The following is a 24,462-nucleotide window of genomic DNA, read 5'->3' as shown; positions in this document are numbered from 1 at the left end:
ACTATTGTAATTATTCTGCACTATAGCCTATTTATTGCCTTACCTCCATAACTTGCTACATTTGCACACACTGTATATATATTTTCTGTTGTATTTCTGACTTTATGTTTTTTTTTTACCCCATATGTAACTCTGTGTTGTTTTTATTGCACTACTTTGCTTTATCTTGGCCAGGTCGCAGTTCTAAATGAGAACCTGTTCTCAACTGGCTTACCTGGTTAAATAAAGGTGAAATAAAAAATAAATAAATAAATATTCCACTACGCTATTTTCCTCAAAAGTAATGGCCCAAAAAAGTAATCTCCACAAACGTATGGATCTCATGACATACAGTGCCTTCAGAAAGTATCCACACCCCTTGACTTTTTCCACATTTTGTTGTGTTACAGCCTGAATTTAAAATAGATTGAATTGAGATTTGTTTGTCACTGGACTACACACAATACCCCATAATGTCAAAGTGGAATTATGTTTTAATTAAAAATGAAAAGCTGAAATGTCTTGAGTCAATAAGTATTCAACTCCTTTGTTATGGCGAGCCAAAATAAGTTCAGGAGTAAAAATTTGCTTAACAAGTCACATAACAAGTTGCATGGACTAACACTGTGTGCAATAATAGTGTTTATTAACATTATTTTTAAATGACTACCTCATCTCTGTACCCCCACACATACAATTATCTGTAAGGTCCCTCAGTCGAGCAGTGAATTTCAAACACAGATTCAACCACAAAGACCAGGGATGTTTTCCAATGCTTCGCAAAGAAGGGCACCTATTGGTAGATGGGTAAAAACATGTAAAAGCAGACATTGAATATCCCCTTGAGAATGGTGAATTTATTAATTACACTTTGGATGGTGTATCAATACACCCAGTCACTAGATACAGGCATCCTTGCTAACTCAGTTGCCAGAGAGGAAGGAAACCACTCAAGGATTTCACCATGAGACCAATGGTGACTTTAAAGCAGTTACAGAGTTTAATGGCAGTGATAGGTGAAAACTGAGGATGGATCAACAACATCGTAGTTACTCCACAATACTAACCTAGTTGACGGAGTGAAAAGGAAGCCTGTACAGATTTAAAATATTCCAAAACATGCATCCTGTTTGCAACAAGGCACTAAAGTAATCTAACCCATCTGTCTATCTCCTCATTTGAATTCCATGCTGTCACAGTCACTAGCCCATTTAAGCTTAATATCCTTGTCATCTATCGCCCTCCAGGTTCCCTTGGAGAGTTCATCAATGAGCTTGACGCCTTGATAAGTTCCTTCCCTGAGGATGGCTCACCCCTCACAGTTTTGGGGGATTTCAACCTCCCTATGTCCACATTTGACTCATTTCTCTCTGCCTCCTTCTTTCCACTCCTCTCCTCTTTTGACCTCACCCTCTCACCGTCCCCCCCTACTCACAAGGCAGGCAATACGCTTGACCTCATCTTCACTAGATGCTGCTCCTCTACTAATCTCACTGCAACTCCCCTCCATGTCTCCGACCACTACTTTGTTTCCTTTTCTCTCTCGCTCTCCTCCCACACTACTCACTCTGCCCCTACACAGATGGTAATGCGCCGCCGCAACCTTCGCTCTCTCTCTCCCACTACTCTCTCCTCTTCCATCCTATCATCTCTTCCCTCTGCTCAATCCTTCTCCCTCCAATCTCCTGATTCTGCCTCCTCAACCCTCCTCTCCTCCCTTTCTGCATCCTTTGACTCTCTGTGTCCCCTATCCTCCCGGCCGGCTCGGTCCTCCCCTCCAGCTCCGTGGCTTGATGACTCATTGCGAGCTCACAGAACAGAGCTCCGGGCAGCGGAGCGGAAATGGAAGAAAACTAAACTCCCTGCCGACCTGGCATCTTTTCACTCCCTCCTCTCTACATTTTCTTCATCTGTTTCTGCTGCTAAGGCCACCTTCTACCACTCTAAATTCCAAGCATCTGCCTCTAACCCTAGGAAGCTCTTTGCCACATTTTCCTCCCTCCTGAATCCCCCCCCCCCCCCCCCCCCCTCCTCTCTCTCTGTGGATGACTTCGTCAACCACTTTGAAAAGAAGGTTGACGACATCCGATCCTCGTTTGTTAAGTCTAATGACACTGCTGGTCCTGCTCACACTGCCCTACCCTATGCTTTGACTTCTTTCTCCCCTCTCTCTCCAGATAAAATCCTGCGACTTGTGACTGCAGGCCGCCCAACAACCTGCCCGCTTGACCCCATCCCCTCCTCCCTTCTCCAGACCATCTCCGGTGACCTTCTCCCCTACCTCACCTCGCTGATCAACTCATCCCTGACCGCTGGCCATGTCCCATCCGTCTTCAAGAGAGCGAGAGTTGCTCCCCTTCTCAAAAAACCAACACTCGACCCCACTGATGTCAACAACTACAGACCAGTATCCCTTCTTTCTTTTCTTTCCAAAACTATTGAGCGTGCCGTCTTTAGCCAACTCTCTTGCTATATCTCTCAGAATGACCTTCTTGATCCAAACCAATCAGGTTTCAGGACTGGTCATTCAACTGAGACTGCTCTTCTCTGTGTCACGGAGACTCTCCGCACTGCTAAAGCTAACTCTCTCTCCTCTGCTCTTGTCCTTCTAGACCTGTCTGCTGCCTTTGATACTGTGAACCATCAGATCCTCCTCTCCACCCTCTCCGAGCTGGGCATCTCCGGCGCGGCTCACTCCTGGATTGCGTCCTACCTGACCGGTCGCTCCTACCAAGTGGCGTGGCGAGAAGCTGTCTCCGCACCACGTGCTCTCACCACTGGTGTCCCCCAGGGCTCAGTTCTAGGCCCTCTCCTTTTCTCCCTATACACCAAGTCACTTGGCTCTGTCATATCCTCACATGGCCTTTCCTATCATTGCTACGCTGACGATACACAACTAATCTTCTCCTTTCCCCCTTCTGATAACCAGGTGGCGAATCGCATCTCTGCATGTCTGGCAGACATATCAGTATGGATGACGGATCACCACCTCAAGCTGAACCCTGGCAAGACGGAGCTGCTCTTCCTCCCGGGGAAGGACTGCCCGTTCCATGATCTCGCCATCACGGTTGACAACTCCGCTGTGTCCTCCTCCCAGAGTGCGAAGAGCCTAGGCATGACCCTGGACAACACCCTGTCGTTCTCCGCCAACATCAAGGCGGTGACCCGCTCCTGCAGGTTCATGCTCTACAACATTCGGAGAGTACGACCCTGCCTTACACAGGAAGCGGCACAGGTCCTAATCCAGGCACTTGTCATCTCCCGTCTGGACTACTGCAACTCGCTGTTGGCTGGCCTCCCTGCCTGTGCCATTAAACCCCTACAACTCATCCAGAATGCCGCAGCCCGTCTGGTGTTCAACCTTCCCAAGTTCTCTCACGTCACCCCCCTCCTCCGCACAGTCCACTGGCTTCCAGTTGAAGCTCGCATCCGCTACAAGACCATGGTGCTTGCCTATGGAGCAGTGAGGGGAACGGCACCTCTGTACCTTCAGGCTCTGATCAGTCCCTACACCCAAACGAGGGCATTGCGTTCATCCACCTCTGGCCTGCTGGCTCCCCTTCCTCTGCGGAAGCATAGCTCCCGCTCAGCCCAGTCAAAACTGTTCGCTGCTCTGGCACCCCAATGGTGGAACAAGCTCCCTCACGACGCCAGGACAGCGGAGTCACTCACCACCTTCCGGAGAATTTTGAAACCCCACCTCTTTAAGGAATACCTGGGATAGGATAAAGTATTCCTTCTAACCCCCCCCCAATTGTAAAGTGGTTATCCCACTGGCTATAGGGTGAACGCACCAATTTGTGAGTCGCTCTGGCTAAGAGCGTCTGCTAAATGACGTTAATGTGCCCTTGAGCAAGGCACTTAACCCTAATTGCTCCTGTAAGTCGCTCTGGATAAGAGCGTCTGCTAAATGACTAAAATGTAAATGTAAAATGTAATACTGCAAAAAATGTGGCAAAGCAATTAACCTTTTGTCCTGAATACAAAGTGTTATGTTTGGAGCAAATCCAATACAACACATTTACTGAGTACCACTCTTCATATTTTCAAGCATAGTGGTGGCTGCATCATGTTATAGGCATGCTTGTAATCATTAAGGACTGGGGAGTTTTTCAGGATAAAAATAAGCTAAGCACAGGCAAAATCCTAGAGGAAAACCTGGTTCAGTCTGCTTTCCACCAGACACTGGGAGATGAATTCACCTTTCAGCAGGACAATAACCTAAAACACAAGGCCAAATCTACACTGGAGTTGCTTACCAAGAAGACAGTGAATGTTCCTGAGTGTCCAAGTTACAGTTTTGACTTACATTTTTTACATTTACATTTTAGTCATTTAGCAGCCGCTCTTATCCAGAGCGACTTACAGTTAGTGAGTGCATACATTTTTCATACTGACCCCCCGTGGGAAACGAACCCACAACCCTGGCGTTGCAAGCGCCATGCTCTACCAACTGAGGTTTACCAATTTACAGCTACAAGTAAATCTACTTGAAAATCTATGGCAAGAACTAAAAATGAGCAAATGCTGCACACTCCAGGTGTGGAAGATCTTAGAGACTTACCCAGAAAGACTCACAGCTGTAATCGCTGCCAATGGTGCTTCTACAAAGTATTGACTCAGGGGTGTTAATATTTATGTAAATTGAATATTTCTGTATTTCATTTTCAATACATTTGCAAACATTTCTAAAAACATACTTTGTCATTATGTTTTTTTTTTTATCCATTCTGAAGTCAGGCTGTAACACAACAAAATGTGGAATAAGTCAAGGGGTATGAATACTTTCTGAAGGCACTGTAGATACAGCACTTGGCTCTGGACCCCGGTATGAGAGAATGCAGCAATGCACTTTATGTGTAACACATGCTTGGTATTCTTTTACATATGCACTCTACAATAACATTACTGAAGTATACAGTTTGCTGCAGTCAACAAAGCATGGGCACAATAAGCAAATGCACGCTCATGATAAATGTCTACCACAAAACACCGAAAGGAAATTATAAAAATCCTTGCCTCACTCCCAGGCCCTTTGCAGTGTATCCTTGTGGGAGACATTATTGTCTGTAGTAATAAACATGACTAATCGCTCAAAACTTGGCTAAGTCCCTTGATACGTGCCCTGTGCGTCTCGCTGAAAGCACAGTGAGGTGTTTCTCATTCCTCAGATTTTTATGTACAAACATCAGATTTTTTCACCCAACAAGCCGGCTAAATTAATTATTCATTGGCAAGGCCCCCTTCCTTCTGTGTGATGCATTCAAATCTATTCAGTAATGACCTATATTGTGTTTAGGAGAGGAGCACAGGGACATTCATCAACAGAAACTAGCTACGTATTTACGGGGATGGGAATGACTCCCAAGTGTGACCTTTTCCCTCTGACTGTGTCCTCACCCCACCGTGATTAAGACGTGACCCAGATTTCATAAATCTCCCTTTTTGATGTTCCGAACTCAAAGAAACTGGTCCCCCAGCTTTCGTCAGTGTCTTTTATTGTGTTTATTGTAAATAGAGGAGCTAGCTAGCTTGCTAGCAGTGATAGCAGTGAACATCCACCGATTGATCAGAAGAAAAGCCTCCCTTGAGCTTGAAATCTTGTCGTCACACACTGTCTCAGCTGCTGCCTCCCATACCTTCTGTAAAGCTGGTGACAATCGGCTGCCACCTCCCCTGGTTTGTTGGAGTGGGAGTTTAATTTTTTTGCATAGGAGTGTGTGAGATCAGTGCTAAATCCATTGTAATCTCCCTGTAAGCTACAGACCTGCTCCAAAAGCCCTCATGAGCAGGAGATGGTCCGTTATGACTGTGCCTTTCATCCAGGCAAAGGAGATTACATCTAAAGAACGCGCTCCTTTCAAAGTTCTGCTCAGTTCAAACACAGTCTCATTCCAGTCACATCCGCATCAAGGAAAGGCAGAGACCTTCAAAAATAACATATATAATCAGCGGGGGGGAGGGGGACGACATACAGTAGATATGCTGTATTATGTGGGATGTTATATTTATGAAATACTTCAACTGAGATAAACTATTTCAGTTTCAGATATTTATTTATTTGGATCACGCCATACATCAGATGGTAACTAAAAAGGTGGGTGCCAATCAACATTGGTGATCTACTGAGTTAATCTGGAATAGTAGCCTGACTGTGTGATTACTGTGAGTAATCGACTTTCATCTATGCTTACACTCCAAGCAACTCAATGTAATGTTCATACTCAGTTGATCAGATGTTGCCTCTGGATATGCTGTGATGGATAGTAGATTTATAGTGTCCATCCACACACAAAGACAGAGACAGACAGCAGCTCACTGGGGAACATGCCAGTTTGCCGTATTGATGGGACGCTTTTTCTTAATATGAATAATGATGGAAACCTGTCAGTGATGATGGATGATGGAGGAGATAAGCTGTTGGAGGGGTTTCTCTGCCTCAACACTCATCTGTCCCTGGAACAGCTGCTGTGCGTCTGCTAAGGGGGTTAGGGTGCAGTAGGTCGCTGGGGGATCGGAGCACTGCTGCTGTGTTCTCCCACACTCTCAAACACCAGTCTCACACACCCTCCAACATCCGCCTCACACACCCTCCAACATCCGCCTCACACACCCTCCAACATCCGCCTCACACACCCTCCAACATCCGCCTCACACACCCTACAACATCCGCCTCACACACCCTCCAACATCCGCCTCACACACCCTCCAACATCCGCCTCACATACCTTACAACATCAGCCTCACACACCCTACAACATCAGACTCACACACCCTCCAACATCCGCCTCACACACCCTCCAACATCCGCCTCACACACCCTCCAACATCCGCCTCACATACCTTACAACATCAGCATCACACACCCTACAACATCAGCCTCACACACCCTACAATATCAGCCTCACACACCCTACAACATCAGCCTCACACACCCTACAACATCAGCCTCACACACCCTCCAACATCCGCCTCACACATCCTCCAACATTCGCCTCACACACCCTCCAACATCAGCCTCACATACCTTACAACATCAGCCTCACACACCCTACAACATCAGCCCCACACACCCTACAACATCAGCCTCACACACCCTACAACATCAGCCTCACACACCCTCCAACATCCGCCTCACACACCCTCCAACATCAGCCTCACACACCCTCCAACATCAGCCTCACACACCCTACAACATCAGCCCTACACACCCTACAACATCAGACTCACACACCCTACAACATCAGATTACACACCCTACAACATCAGCCTCACACACCCTACAACATCAGCCTCACACACCTTACAACATCCGCCTCACACACCCTCCAACATCCGCCTCACACATCCTCCAACATCAGCCTCACACACCCTCCAACATCAGCCTCACATACCTTACAACATCAGCCTCACACACCCTCCAACATCAGCCTCACATACCTTACAACATCAGCCTCACACACCCTACAACATCAGCCCCACACACCTGACAACATCAGCCTCACACACCCTACAACATCAGCCTCACACACCCTACAACACCAGAGCATCAGGCCGCTCAGAGGAGCACAGAGGTTTGTACAAACCGGCCCTCGCTCTGTTCAATAAATGTTACTCATACCAATGAGGCTTCGGCAGTTTAAGTTACAATTACTGTTATGTCCAATTAGTCCTGTAATCATGCTGTTGTAATTGCAGCAGCTTATACTACAAAGCCAAATCCGTCGCAACACATTGATTGCATCTATGCTGGATGGTCTTAATCTTTGGTCTCGTTGTGCTAAACTTTTTTTTACTTACTTCACTGAATGTAATCGTCAGTAAACTGGTTTATTCATCATTAGACAATGCCTGAAACATGTTTTATGTGTAACATTTGTATACAAGATCCTCCTGGTAACAATTGGTAAAAGCCCATTGTCTGTTAGTCAGTGGGCTAGAATGATGCACAATGCACCACGGTTCTGTTAAGGAGGTTATGGAGGAGACCGGAAATGTGATATACTGTTAGGCGTCATGAACTATCATTGCATGTTTTATCAAACTTCAAGCCAATGTCATGTAGACACTATGACAAAACTGCATTTTTCTCAACCCTGCTTTCAGATGTCCCTCTGGTGCCTCAGCACTAGGGCCCTGTGTAAGACATTTCCCACCAGGCTGTAGTGTAGCATCCTGACGCTGTTTAGATAACTGCTCTGACACACAGGCTTTGTTTGTGATACTGCTAGAGATAGGATGATGACAGCCATGATGGATGACATAATGAGAGCAGTGAACTGGTCCTGAATGCACAGAGGCTGGTGTGGCAGGCAGGTCAGCACAGACGCACTGCACATGGCCCAGAGGACAGGACCATCACTACTGAGCATGCTCAGACGATGCAGCATAGCTACATGACACTACTGGGAACCAAAATAAATCATCCCCCTCTTGTCTCTTAAAGCACAATAAGGTAAACCCTCCATTAGAGGGAGCGATGTCGCTAACATGGGGACAATGGGGCAGAAAACTAATTACCCTTGCATACGCTGGGCTCTTATTTGTCACTTTGTGGCAGTCTGGTACCGGTTTTACCAGGTTTGTGTTGTAGATTATTTTTCTCTCAGAGGGGAGGAAAAACACCTTTCTGTGAGAAGCTCTTTGTCTCTCCCAGAATGTCTCGTATTCCTGATGACAATCTCACAAAGTAACATTGATGTCATTTCATATAGCAATTTGCAGGATGCTTTACTGAAGTGCGATTATATGGTGTTAAACTATCACCTTCTTTTCCCCTTCTTTAGATGAGAGAACGTATATATTATTTTGGGGGATTCACAGATATATTTTTTTCCTGCTTGTTGCCGGGTGTCATCCAGAGGCCAGATATTTAAAGTAAAGAGAGCTGGTTTTTGAAGTAGTGCTCTAGAGAGATGCCTGCGTAATTCCACCAGGCAGATGAATAGGACCTCTCAGTCTACAGTGCTGTCAATCCGATAGCTTTGAAGTGTGCCAACTTCACAAGAAAACCCAACAAAAAGGGGAAAAAAAGACTGATGGTGGTAAGGGAGAGGGGGAGAGGGGGATAGAGGGGAAGAGAAAGTTGATGTCTGTATTCTACAGGAGAACATGATGCGGCTTTTCCCTCAGCTTTTCAGCACAGACTTTATTTATGGCTCTAATGAGTGCAACAGCGGTGCTGGGGGAAGAAGAAAAATGTCTGAAATGTTCCCGTCGGTTCGTCACTGTGGAATTACTGCAGATGCAAAAAGCTGTTATTTTAATTTGCAATGGTAGATATTCAGATGGTTGTTTTGGCCAACTCGCTGCAATGTGCAGGGTTGTTAGAGTGGGTGCTGGAAGAAACATGAATCACTTAAAGCCAATTTATGCTTGATCTGAAAATGTGGTCGGAGGCTTTGTATGGAGGATGTGACGCAATTGTGGAGCCACCGGAGGCATGCATAGGCCAAATCAAGCTTCGCTGTGCACCTCACAAATATTGTAACAATGTGGAGGGCTTCGTATACAGTGAGGGAAAAAAGTATTTGATCCCCTGCTGATTTTGTACGTTTGCCCACTGACAAAGAAATGATCAGTCTATAATTTTAATGGTAGGTTTATTTGAACAGTGAGAGACAGAATAACAACAAAGAAATCCAGCAAAATGCATGTAAAAAATGTTATAAATTGATTTGCATTTTAATGAGGGAAATAAGTACAGTATTTGACCCGTCTGCAAAATATGACTTAGTACTTGGTGGCAAAACCCTAGTTGGCAATCACAGAGGTCAGACGTTTCTTGTAGTTGGCCACCAGGTTTGCACACATCTCAGGAGGGATTTTGTCCCACTCCTCTTTGCAGATCTCCTCCAAGTCATTAAGGTTTCGAGGCTGACGTTTTCAGCTCCCTCCACAGATTTTCTATGGGATTAAGGTCTGGAGACTGGCTAGGCCACTCCTGGACCTTAATGTGCTTCTCCTTGAGGCACTCCTTTGTTGCCTTGGCTGTGTGTTTTGGGTCATTGTCATGCTGGAATACCCATCCACGACCCATTTTCAATGCCCTGGCTGAGGGAAGGAGGTTCTCACCCAAGATTTGACGGTGCATGGCCCCGTCCATCGTCCCTTTGATGCGGTGAAGTTGTCCTGTCCCCTTAGCAGAAAAACACCCCCAAAGCATAATGTTTCCACCTCCATGTTTGACGGTGGGGATGGTGTTCTTGGGGTCATAGGCAGCATTCCTCCTCCTCCAAACACGGCGAGTTGAGTTGATGCCAAAGAGCTCCATTTTGGTCTCATCTGACCACAACACTTTCACCCAGTTCTCCTCTGAATCATTCAGATGTTCATTGGCAAACTTCAGACGGGCATGTATATGTGCTTTCTTGAGCAGGGGGACCTTGCGGGCGCTGCAGGATTTCAGTCCTTCACGGCGTAGTGTGTTACCAATTGTTTTCTTGGTGACTATGGTCCCAGCTGCCTTGAGATCATTGACAAGATCCTCCCGTGTAGTTCTGGGCTGATTCCTTACCATTCTCATGATCATTGCAACTCCACGAGGTGAGATCTTGCATGGAGCCCCAGGCCGAGAGAGATTGACAGTTATTTTGTGTTTCTTCCATTTGCGAATAATCGCACCAACTGTTGTCATCTTCTCACCAAGCTGCTTGGCGATGGTCTTGTAGACCATTCCAGCCTTGTGTAGGTCTACAATCTTGTCCCTGATATCCTTTGAGAGCTCTTTGGTCTTGGCCATGGTGGAGAGTTTGGAATCTGATTGATTGATTGCTTCTGTGGACAGGTGTCTTTTATACAGGTAACAAGCTGAAATTAGGAGCACTCCTAATCTCAGCTTGTTACCTGTATAAAAGACACCTGGGAGCCAGAAATCTTTCTGATTGAGAGGGGGTCAAATACTTATTTCCCTCATTAAAATGCAAATCAATTTATAACATTTTTGACATGCGTTTTTCTGGATTATTTTGTTGTTATTCTGTCTCTCACTGTTCAAATAAACCTACCCTTACAATTATAGACTGATCATTTCTTTGTCAGTGGGCAAACGTACAAAATCAGCAGGGGATCAAATACTTTTTTCCCTCACTGTAGCTCCGCATTGACATGATTGGTTGACGGTAGGCGTTGGAGGGAGGTCCTGTATAAACACAAACTCACTTCCTTGATAACTTCCTTCACAACAGCTCTGCGAAACGCAAAATGTATGTTTGCTCTGACTTCTGCGGAGGCCGCATCACAGTAAATGCTGTACGGCCACTGTAGTTTCCGGATTGACCATGCAGAGCCTTATACTGCACTAAAAGATGTGGACTTAAAGATTTCACTCCCCTTCATCTCATATGCATTCATAGTTTATGGCCTGCCGTTTAATAACAATGCCTAGTGGAAATTACTGGAAAGGTGAAGATGACAGATACTTCTAGCCCACTCTCTGTGCACTTGAATAAAACGCTTTATGCTTTTATAAAGGAAAGTACTCTCTCTCCTCAGTAGAAGGCAAATCACAGAATTTAGTCAAATTAACCAAAAAAGATCATGCCATTCTATGACAAATGAATAAATAGGCTTCATCAAAACTATTCTATTTTCAAGACTATTCAATTTTTATCAAGTGATGAAGACTGTATGGAGTACATGTCTGCAGAGCATTCTGTGTCTTCGTTCTCGAGATGAAATACACAATTTGAAACGACCTCACAATTCACAGGACATCTAGTACTCATATGAACAGATCTACGTCCAACCACACAGAGAAGGAATATCTGATGTACCTCAAAAGCTTTTAAAAGCTAGAGAGACGAAAGATGGAGGGCTACGGTGACTAAGAGGGAATAATAATCTGTCTACAGTACATAAACAGATAGCAGCAGGCAGCCCTGTCAATGCATTTTTCAGCAGGAGAGGCCTGGTTGGCATTTAATGTCCCAGCGTGAGCATCTATTAATATATGACATTTTCCTCTTTGAAATAAACAATGTTTGTTTGGCGCTGTCTTGTTCCCTAGCTCTGGTTCTCTGAAAATTATATGTTACAAAACTTGATTCTCTTTCACAAAGGTACATGTACTGTAAATACTAAGGTAAAGCAAAACTAATTGAAGAGTAATAATGATTACTATATAATATCATGACCCGATCTGGTTGATGTTGTTATTTATTTATTTTAAAAAAAAAAATTTGGGGGGGGGGTAATTATGATGAATAAGTAAATTTTGCAGAGATCTTTTCTCAATCAACATGCAACCTATCAGAGATCTGGCAGCAGTTTAGCCCTCCAGACAGTGCTAGGTGCTTTTCAATTATATCTCTAATGATTTTTCCCCAACTCATTCATTTCCCCTGTCCTCAAGCCAATTTTATGACAATAACAGTAATCACCCTCAATGATCTTGCCAATTGGTTGAGAAGAGAGAGCACACTACAGCAAGATGTGGGTCTTCTCTATCAAAACCATTGTGTAGCCTATAACCCACGCAGTGCTGAAATATAAACCAAATGGGGGTTCAGAATGACAGTATTGCAGTAATTAGCTACAGTATTGTGCAGACACCTGCATATACTGAGACATACATACTGATTAGCATCTATTGTGTTCTATTACATAAGATCTCATTTGCACTCCTACAGTTGGCATGGAGTGCTATGCCATCTGGGACCGAACCCCCTCAGGTCCCATTACTGATCTAGGTCTCCACATCACCCTTACGTACTACTACACAGTCCTACACGTTTAAGTCATGACAGATCAGTTAAGCGCTAGAAACCTTGCTCTAGCACGGAATTCATGGATGAACTATGGCAGCCATTTCACTAATCAGCTCATGGATTACTACAGTAGGCGTCTGTTTTTTAACAGCAGTTACGTGGACAGAAAGTGAGTCCCTGCTTGCCAGCCGTGTGAACCTGTCAGCAGCCATGTTGCAGATACCTAGGTGGAGTGGCAGTGTGGACTCTCTGTGACTCAGGCAATTGGTATGGGTTACGTCCCAAATGGCACTCTATTCTCTACATAGTGCACTACTTTTGCTGTAGTACTGCACCAATTAGGGAATAGGGTGCCATTTGGGATGCAGGCATGGGGTGCAGCTGAGGGGTGATGGTGGTGGTGGCAGGCAGGCAGCTCCTGGCCCAGAGCATCCTTTCCTGGCTGGCTGTAGTGCAGATTGACAGTGTTGAGATGCAGACAGCAACACTTTACTCCAGGGCAAGTTAATGGGTGTGTGGTGTGTGTGGTCAGCGGGAGGCAATGTGGTGAGGTGTGGGATCAGCCCCGGGGTTCGGCAATCCCCCCGGGGTCACCTCATAGCAGAGTGGTCAGGTTGGGATGTTGGTGGACAGAAAAACAGAGAGGGGGGAGACAGCGAGACAGAGAGGGATAGAGAGACAGATAGGGAGAGACAGAGAGAGACAGAGAGAGAGAGACAGAGAGAGAGAGAGAGAGAGAGCGGGAGAGAGAGAGAGAGAGAGAGTGAGAGAGAGACAGAGAGAGCGAGAGAGCAAGAAATGGAAGGTGTGCTTCAGCCCCATGCCATTTCAAACACAGTCCTGACTAATTGGCTTGTAGGCCTTTATCATTCCAGTCAGCCAGACAGACAGTCTTTTATTTTCTCATTCGCTGGCTCTCTTTTGTACCCAGCTCAAACATAGGCTTCAGGTGTATTCTGAAGGGACAATGGGGGTCTCAATACAGCTAATTAAATAATTTAACTTCAGTCAATTCTACACTTAGTTCCCTGCTCACTCAATTTTCCTCCAGGTGGTCCATTCTCACCAGGGGATGTAGCTCAGTTGGTAGAGCATGGCGTTTGCAACGCCAGGGTTGTGGGTTCGATAAAAAAAATAATGTATGCACTAAACTGTAAGTCGCTCTGGATAAGAGCGTCTGCTAAATGACTAAAATGTAAATGTAAATGTAATGGACTGGTTTAGTGTTATTGCCAACTCCAATGCAGGCTTATGCACTGACATTTTCTGCTATGTTACTGCCAGTTACTATTTCCGGGAAGTGTTTATCTGAGGCCTGTTCAGGTTTTTACCTCTTGTCCAAGTGTGCAAAAAGTTTCCAGATTGGAAAATGTATAACTTTTTTAATTTCACACAACAGTCTCTGGCAAGATTTCACAAGGTGTTCCATTTTAGCCCAACTCATGGGGGTCAACAAGAGCAATGTTCACGCATTCCATCCAATTTAGATTTGACGTAGTTCTGCCATAATTGCAATAGTTTGGGCCTCAAAAGTACTGGTTTCACACATTGCAAATGATGAAATGCTCAAACTTTTCATTGCACTATATCTAAAAGTATAGCATTTTACAAAGTACATTTTATAAAGTAACTACACTAACACTGGTAGTGAGAATCAAAGCCAATAGGTGATAATAGTATCCTATCATGTAGTTAGGCTACATAGATACAGTCTATTGGCATTACCTAATGAAACGCTGGTCCTCTAATTCTGTCAAGCAGTTGTTAAACTGTTTGGGTTAACTTTTCAATTTCCTCCACACAGATGGAATAGCTGGACAAAACTATTTGCGTGGTACTCTAGTTTTATCACTTCCTGTTCCCAGCAGCCCACTAATAGCACCAGGGTGTCAGGAGCCAATGGGTGTGGTGATACTCACACACACATAAGTAAACGGACATGCATTTCAACAGCTTTTTGGACATATGGAATTGGTAATAAACAACGTGTTGATATTACAAAAAACATCCTATTCCTTTTCCTCCATATCATTTTATTGACAAATAAGGCCGTATAGCCGCCACCTAGGTCATTACCTGTTTGTTAGATGTTTGTAAATACATTGAGAAAAGCTTGGATTCAACTGATCTATATCTACATGCTTTGAATCATGGACTTATTTGCATACACAAACAGTCAAACATCGCTATGCATTTGTTCTGGTTTACCAATACATATGCTTCTAATAGCTTTGTTTTCACAATCTGTTTGTTTCCTCTGATGTTTGATTACAAACAAATGGGGTGGTCTTCCTTGTGCTGCATTCATGGCCATTTGGGATAGCTGGCTGATTAAAACCAGTGTTTAGTTGATGCTGAGACAGTTATTATTTCCCTTTACAAGAAAGGTAAACAAACATCCCTTTTAACAACTCCAATTGTTAGTTAGTGTTCCTAATTTTAACCGTGAGATAGTGTTATTATCAGCAGAACGATGAATATCTGCTGGCCCAAACCCAATGAGTAGGGATTAGGCTAGTTCCTTCCCTTTTGCCCAAGTGGGTCAGAGGTATGTGAGAATGAACTGTTATCATAGAGAGAGAGACAGGATCCCTCTGTGGCCCAGCTACTGAGCATGGTGAGACATCCGCTAGCCTTTCATCAGATCATTGTAACGATTTATAATGGACTGACGGACTAATCCCTATATCAAAACTCTATATTTACCATCTACCACTTCTAGCGCTTCAGGTTCATACGAATACCCTTTCCACTGTGCGATTAGATGTGGCATCTCTCTTCTTGGGTACGATTAACGTTTTTCTCGGAGCTGCAGTTGATCCGGCTGATCCTTATGATTTACTTCTTGTTAGCACCCTAATTCAAGGTAACACGATGGAACTCCATTTCAAGGGGTTCATTATTGTAGCTTGGGATTCCACTCAAAGATGGCAGGAAGCAGGCTCACTGGGAGGGGGATATTTCAGGCAGGTTGCAATAAATCCCTTTAGACTGAGACATTTTGGGATTGACGTTAATTAAATTTGAAAAACAGATTAAAAGGCCAAGATTGATAAATCCTGAATAGAATCCAAATCATTGGCATGAATGGCAGGTATCACAGGTATCAGGCTGAAGACCGCATTTATGTAATGATCACTGTATAATAACATTTAGAGGGGAAATCTGTGATGGCTTACTGGAAATGAGCAGATTATGTTAAATTCGAATATAAATTGAAAAATGTGTCTCTTAGATCTTTAGATTGTATCTCTCTACCGATTTGGGTGAATATTACATGTCAAAAGACCAGTCTTTGATACGTTTTGGATAAGGGATTCTATAGGATTGATTTCAGTCATTTATATCAAGTTTCACTCTACTCATACAGACCCATAACATCTTAAAACCTTTGTTTACTGTAGCAAACTTTGAGCCGTTACCAAGAAGAAGGCTCCCAAGTCACACTGTTTCTCCCTCTGTTTGGTGATATTTACATTTTATTTATTTATTTATTTGTTTTTGTCAAATAAAAACATTTCATCTCAAAGGCGTCGAGCTCTGCAGATAGTGCCGTGCTGGAGACAGCCCCCTATTGCGTCGTTGACAGAGGCCTTTGTGCCACACTGGGGATGTGCAACAGATTACCGCCACTGGCACCGTCACCACACAGGCCATGCATTTTGAATTAAAATTAATTTTTAAAATCTCAACACACAAGAGAGGACCGGTCACCCAAGAGTCAGGTGGATGTTTTCGGTTGATTTTGTTAAGGATGACCGATGAAGAATTCTTATTTTAACACATATTCTCATTGGAGTGTTTTTGTTTTATTCTGACAGGTGGGACGGGCATCAATTTAAACATGTATGTGGTAATCTTTGTATTTATTCTAGACATTGGACAACTAACAAGACATCCGAAGAAACTTATTTCAGAGGTCTGGATGTCTTCATTTTGCTCAGGACAAATATATGTTCATCTAACATGCTGTTTTGTTCAGCGCTTCCCGTTAATTCAGGTCGCGTAAGCTCTATGAAAGGTTAGCTACAAGCAGTGGGCCACACTCGAGTGGGACAGAGGGAGGGAGTCAAATGAATGAGTCTTTTACCGAGGTGAGTTAGCTCATTTTGTTGGCATAAAAGGTTGGTTGAAAAGAGATGTGTTTGTTAGTGAGCAGCCAGACAATTTGTTCTGATGATTAAGACTGTATCCCCTACAGTTCCTGGGTCCTGGGTCGGCTTTTCACTCCTGTAATCCACTGGGAGCGTTTGTTACTCTATTTAAGCGAGGTTCTGACATGGGGATTAGCCCGTGTAGGATTAATCACTTTAAAAAGATAACTTTTAATGAGTTTTACCTCCCTCAGACAATTGGCATAGGATGGAATCTGTGTCACATTCGAAACGTCAACAGTGTTATTGCACATTTAGTCCTGAAAAGAAGCAAGATGAAAGTATAGGGATATGTGGGTTTGGGGTATAATCATTTTGTGCTTTGCATTGATGTCTACAATGTATTTAATCTATGGTAGCCTCCCTCTTACCAAATAGATAAATGAGACATGGATAAATGGCCTATTTTATGTGTAGATCACTTTGAAACATTCCTATTTTGTTTTGATGCATAATATAATAAATGAGAGGATTGCAGATGCTGGATGACGTGTTTTATGATGAGAAACAACTTTGGATCAGCTTGAGGTGTTTTGTATCTTTCAATGTGTTGTCTCAACCCTGTGTGTGTATTGTTAAACACTTAGTCGTGTTGTATCAACACTAATGAAAATGATCACATAAACGGACACAAACAAATAAAAGGTATTTCCATGCAATACTACTGACATAGTAACAGCCATTCAATAGTGTCCCAGTCATTACTTTATATAGACAAATCATTAAGGGGACATGCACACAATAGTACATTGATTAGTTACAAAAGTAGATGGATGGAAAACTGCACACAGTTGGCTCATTGCGTGCAGTGTGAGCTAATTAAATTGGTAGTAGAGGTATGTGAGGCTGTGTGTGTGCGGGCAGAGAGGCAGACTAAGCTGTCTTCTGCAGTGTGTCAGGCTTCCAGTAGGGGGAGCTAAATTGGCAATACCTCTCCACTATCCTTGAAATGACAAATCTGTGCAGTCAAATGGCTCCTAAATAAGTCATGCCGGAGTCTGGACTTTGGGGCCTCAGTAACTGCTGATTTTCATCCTTTTAACTGTTAAGCAATTGATACTGTAAATATGTGGGGGAGTATGTGTTTGCTGTATTTTATTCATCTATGAAACTGCTGAATGTATGACAGGTGAAATCTGCATAATATGTCATGCTGAGCAATGTAAAGTTTGATATGTGGACACTATAATAATACTATAAGAAGAAGGATTTGAGAACACATCTGTTTGATAACACTAGACGGTATGAAATAGGGATGTTCTAATAGGCAAATATTGAGATGTCTGAAAATAATTCTGACAGCCTAATCAGTCACTGGGTTAGAGGAAGAGAAAAAAGGAGGCAAGTTCGGCACACAGAACATCTCTCATAGGAACCATCATAATATAATTTTCTGCCTCCCAGCCTCTGAAGGAGGATTCAATAAATATGTGATGGGAACTAGAGAAAAAATCTAACAACCTCCCCCCATGAAAATCCACCATCTCCAGAGAAAATAAAATAGGTTTCAAGATTTATATAGGATCCTACAAAGAGTGAAATATACATGCATATACATTCAATGCGTCATAACTAATTTTGATCTTTTATCTGATTCTGGAGATCGAGAGAGTCATCTAGCACATCTACATTTAGCATGAGACAGATCTCAGATCCTGGCTCCTAAAACAGAAACCACGCAAGAATCTCAAACCTTTCATTTCCACCCAGATAGAGCCCAAGTCATTTCAGAATCAATTAGAGCTGGTGCCTGCACCGTCCGTCCCATGTGTTAAGGGGATTAGCCGGTCACTTGCTCAGCTGCACTCGCTCTGCCTGTTCTCTCAGTTTTACATGGCGAACAGGCTTATTTCACACAGCACAGAGGCTGAGGAGGAGGCAGCTGCGGCAACAGCAGATGGCAAATAATAACCGTTAAAGCTAGCCCACTCCTCGTCTCCTCCTCTCCTCTTCTAGACAACCACGCAGACACAAGGAATGTCCACCTTGAAGATGCCAAGGACAGGGTTGTCTACCCAAGGTCTTAAACGCGTACCTTTTTAACATCACACAGCATTTTGTTCAGCAAAATGTGTTGTGAAAAAGGATTAGGGGATTACAGAGCTGTGACACTCATCTCCAAGACAGAGGGGGTCAGGAGTTCAGCGCTGCCCAGGGGTGTTGGGCCTGCTCAGTCCGCTCCAAAGCCTGGACTGTGATGCTGTGCCAGTGTGACTTGGTTGCCCACAGCCTGCCAGAGTGAAGAACTCTGTGCATTGCAGGAGATAAAGAGACCCTGCTGTCTGGCGATAAAAGAAGTGGGTCCTGTCCTGGGCCTGACTGGGATGTCCAGACCCCCTAATACAACTCCCACGCACGCACACACGGCCAGCTGAGTGGCCAGCACTATACAGTGCCTTGCAAAAGTATTCATCCCACTTGGCATTTTTCCTATTTTGTTGCATTACAACCTGTAATTTAAATGGATTTTTATTCGGATTTCATTTAATGGATATACACAAAATAGTCCAAATTGGTGAAATGAAAAAAAATACAAAAAAATTATAAAACATAAATAACGGAAAAGTGGTGCGTGCATATGTATTCACCCCCTTTGCTATGAAGACCCTAAATAAGATCTGGTGCAACCAATTACCTTCAGAAGTCACATAATTAGTTAAATAAAGTCAACATGTGTGCAATCTAAGTGTCACATGATCTGTCACATGATTGTAGTATATATACACCTGTTCTGAAAGGCCCCAGAGTCTGCAACACCACTAAGCAAGGGGCACCACCAAGCAAGCGGCACCATGAAGACCAAGGAGCTCTCCAAACAGGTCAGGGACAAAGTTGTGGAGAAGTACAGATCAGGGTTGGGTTATAAAAGAATATCAGAAACTTTGAACATCCCACGGAGCACCATTACATCCATTATTAAAAAATGGAAAGAATATGACACCACAACAAACCTGCCAAGAGAGGGCCGCCCACCAAAACTCACGGACCAGGCAAAGAGGGCATTAATCAGAGAGGCAACAAAGAGACCAAAGATAACCCTGAAGGAGCTGCAAAGCTCCACAGCGGAGATTGGAGTATCTGTCCACAGGACCACTTTAAGCCGTACACTCCACAGAGCTGGGCTTTACGGATGAGTGGCCAGAAAAAAGCCATGGCTTAAAGAAAAAAATAAGCAAACACGTTTGGTGTTCGCCAAAAGGCATGTGGGAGACTCCCCAAACATATGGAAGAAGGTACTCTGGTCAGATTAGACTAAAATTGAGCTTTTTGGCCATCAAGGAAAACGCTATGTCTGGCGCAAACCCAACACCTCTCATCACCCCGAGAACACCATCCCCACAGTGAAGCATGGTGGTGGCAGCATCATGCTGTGGGGATGTTTTTCCATCGGCAGGGACTGGGAAACTGGTCAGAATTGAAGGAATGATGGATGGCGCTAAATATAGGGAAGTTCTTGAGGGGAAACCTGTTTCAGTCTTCCAGAGATTTGAGACTGGGACAGAGGTTCACCTTCCAGCAGGACAATGACCCTAAGCATACTGCTAAAGCAACACTCATGTGGGTTAAGGGGAAACATTTAAATGTCTTGGAATGGCCTAGTCAAAGATTGCTGTACACCAGTGGAACCCATCCAACTTGAATGAGCTGGAGCAGTTTTGCCTTGAAGAATGGGCAAAAATCCCAGTGGCTAGATGTGCCAAGCTTATAGAGACATAACCCAAGAGACTTGCAGCTGTAATTGCTGCAAAAGGTGACTCTACAAAGTATTGACTTTCCTGGGGGGTAAATAGTTATGCACGCTCAAGTTTTCCGTTTTTTTGTCTTATTTCTTGTTTGTTTCACAAGAAAAAATATTTTGCATCTTCAAAGTGGTAGGCATGTTGTGTAAATCAAAAGATACAAACCCCCCCAAAAAATCAATTTTAATTCCAGGTTGTAAGGCAACAAAATAGGAAAAAATGCCAAGGGGGGTGAATACTTTCGCAAGCCACTGTATATCCACCCCAAACCTAAGAGGTGAATCAACAAATAAACTGGAGAAAAAATTCAAAAACACCCTTGCCTATCTTGCAGTAACACTTGCACTTGTCTTTTCTTACTTGCACTGATGTTGTTGATAGCTGCTTTGAGGAATGTTTTGTTGCTTACTATGACTGATGTGGTTGTCTCACCTAGCTACTGTATCTTAAAATGAATGCACTAACTAAGTCGCTCTGGATAAGAGTGTCTACTGAATGACTAAAATAAAAAAATACATCAAATGTACATCATTTCCAGATCTTAATTCCTGGGCTTTTTCATTGGCCAACAAAAATCCATTCTGGTAAGTGATCATGTAAAGATTAGTCTTTGTTTTGATTATATGTGGCGCTATTTTTGGACAATTATAGCCTTATGTTTACTTTCCATTATTTCACCAATAGACGTAAAAGGCTTTTTTTTAAAGGTTTGTGGAAATAAATTCACAAACCGAATGAGTCAGATGCATCTGCAAGTTTCATATATTACATAATCTGAGCTCTGTGGTTGCCAATTTATGAACCACTTTCTATCTAGTTTAACAGTAATTTCAATGACAAAGATTTTAGGGTTTGGTTTTATCTGCTCAAGGGCAAAACTGGCACAGATGTGTGGTACTTTAACCATGTGAACTCAAATGGCCAGAGGTACTTTGAGTAGGAGGCTATTATTGATATGGACACCATAACTCCCAATTCTGATGGATTTTTCCTTTTGACTTGGTATTGACTGTTTCACATAGTAAATGGGTACTCTGGGGACAAAGGAGTTCACAGAATGGATGTGTCCTGTGAACACAGCATGGGATTGTTCAACACCCCCTCTATGACCCCATGGGGAAGCCCCTTTTACCAATTGATGTCAAACAGAAAATCACTGTAGGCTACTGGGGGTTCTATTTTAAGAGAATAGTACCTAGCATATTTGAGAAAACGAGGGAGTTATAATGCTCTACATAGCCCTGCTTACTTTACTAGCACGCTGTAACAATATTATGCATATTGAGTGTGAATATTGCCTGCTTCTTAATGTCACCACATTGTGTGATTAGGGTGAACTCATTCATCTCTGGGAGCAGGTTCACTCAGTCTATTGAGTTTTTCTATCCTGATGGCACAATGCATGACCGAATTGCAGCACCACTCGGAGCAATCAATTAGCCGGCAGTATTTTGAGTCAGTCACCATGTTGCTGTGAGCTTTGTTACTGCATTAATCACTACTCTGCCAGCTGTGCTCTGAACTTTCAGCGGGGCGGAGGACTCACACTCTCCTTTCCTCTGCAGGCCATGAGTTATAGAACGAACCACAGCACAGGAAACTATGTTGCGTTCCATTAATACAACTTAACCCACACGCCTCAAGGGACATCTTCATGAATTCCCATATTGAAATATTTTTCGATTTCATAGCTGGGTTACACACACATGGTTATTTGAAAGAACATGTCAGCCTTTATTTTGCTTGGCGTCCTTTCTGAAAGTTGCGAGGGCCACCCTGTACTTTAGTTCTGACTGAAGCCTCATGCTAGTATTCTAGCCACTCCATCTGTCCATCAAACAGTAGCAGAAGCTGCTTACTATTCTTCTCATCTAGACATTAATAGGTTAAGTAGCTGTTTTGGATGAAGGTTTAAATCCCTGAAAAGCAGCAACCACCTGCTAGCCATTGTTACCCCAAGGCAGCCTAAGGGACCCATTCAAAATGCCAAGCTGCCAATGAAAACGTGCCTCCACACAGTGAATCCAAACAAACAATGACACAGGGATCAAGCCCGGAACATTAAACCCTGCAAAGTAAATGGTAAGTGGTACAGTATCTTATTATCTACCTGCTGCTACTTTACACTGAGCAATACCACTTCCTTAATCTACTTATATCCGAGGGGAAATGTCTTAAGCTGCACAAGGGGAGCAAATGAAAGCTTTTTCCCATGATCCCCCAGTGTGTGTGATGCTCTGCTCGTATCCTTGGAGATCCCTGTGTAGATTAGTATTCAGACCTGCAAACACAACCTCTCAGTGGTGGAGGCCTCTTTCAATCTCACATCCAATTCAGTGTGTGCAGCTCTACACCTAGTGTGTTCCTGACCTTACTCAGTAGGTAGACAGAAGGCAGACAGTCCAATGGAATTTGAAGTTTGCCTGACATTAACTGAATGAGCCTGAAAACAACTGACTGGACCACCAATGACAACTTCAAAAGGCTCAAATTTGGTGTCATTTCTATTGTAGCACCTGTACCATACATGTAGTATATCCTCATATATTATGCAAATCGGTATTCCATAGTGAATGCATGGACATCACTGCTTTGCTGTCGAAATACTTATTTGAACAACATTCATTGCCAGTTGCATATGTGGGTGTCTGTGTGTGTAGCTCACTGTTTGTATTCGGTCTCCTTAAATGAAAGTGAATGGCTTCATGAGTCATTAAAAGGTTGGCTGCCCATGTCACTATCAGTGTCATCTGCTGTCACCATGCACTGCAGCTTAGTAAACAGATTTATGCTTTGACACATCAAGTCCAGGAAATGGAGGTGTCACCGCAATCTGATCGCCCCAACTTCAGCCACTCAAGTGGCTCGTATCAGCTAATGGAACCGAGTAGTTGCTAATGTCAATACGCTGCCAATGTTTGAGATTATCTTCACATTATAGGGACATGTTGGCTGGGCTCCCTTGATAAGAATCCCTGTACTGGTATACACCATCACAGTGAGACAGCATGGGAGATCACACGTAAGCCTTTCTCCTTTAAACCCTAAAAACGGCCAATGGACGTATAGTGAACTTTTGTTAAACCATGCAACTTTGAGGAGATCCAAGAGCCTTTAACTTCTCCAGGCAGTGCAAAGAAACTCAAGACCATCCAACCGAATCAAAGCATTTACGATCAACAACATAAACCACAGTCTAACTGAAATTGTGTAATATTGCCATTCACTTTATCTACAACCCTTTGTTCCCTTCCCTCAACATCACTGCAGGTAACTTAAAAGGGTAGATCAAACAGAAGGGCCTATAGAGTCTAACGGTAATGAATCCATATACAGTATGAATGCCACTGTTCATTCCGATTGAACACATCCAGGCTGGATCCCCAACACTCTAATGTGAATATTAAGTCAACTAATTGGATTTGGCTCTTAAGCCTCTTCCGCAACGGGAAGGAAAAAAAAGGCAGAGTCATGGACCATCTCTGTATCTCAGTCAGGCCATGGGAATAAAGTCATTACAGTAATTGAATTCAAATTGCATGTGTGTTAATCTTTCAGGGGGAAAAAAAGCTTGACTGTAAACCTGCATGAAAAACCAGAGTATTCGACAACAATACAGTTCATCTGTCAGTGGCCATTTGTGAACTGAAGTACGTATGATCAGATGAAATTAGTACAACTATTATTCCTTTATAACAGAATGAATGAGTTGTATGTCTAAAATGTCAGCTAGTGTGAGTTTTTCTTGTTAAGATGAACCATGATGATATTGGGAAAGTGAACAGCACGGCTCTCGTCTTGCGTAACACAGTGAGAAATATTGTGCAGAAATTAAACCTGAGTTAGATCAAGTGTGGGTGTTGTGTTATATTCACTGATGAA

This window comes from Coregonus lavaretus (assembly GCF_964263955.1).
Source record: "Coregonus lavaretus genome assembly, contig: HAP1_SCAFFOLD_744, whole genome shotgun sequence".
NCBI classification, from domain to species: domain Eukaryota; kingdom Metazoa; phylum Chordata; class Actinopteri; order Salmoniformes; family Salmonidae; genus Coregonus; species Coregonus lavaretus.
This window is presented reverse-complemented; position numbering follows the sequence as displayed.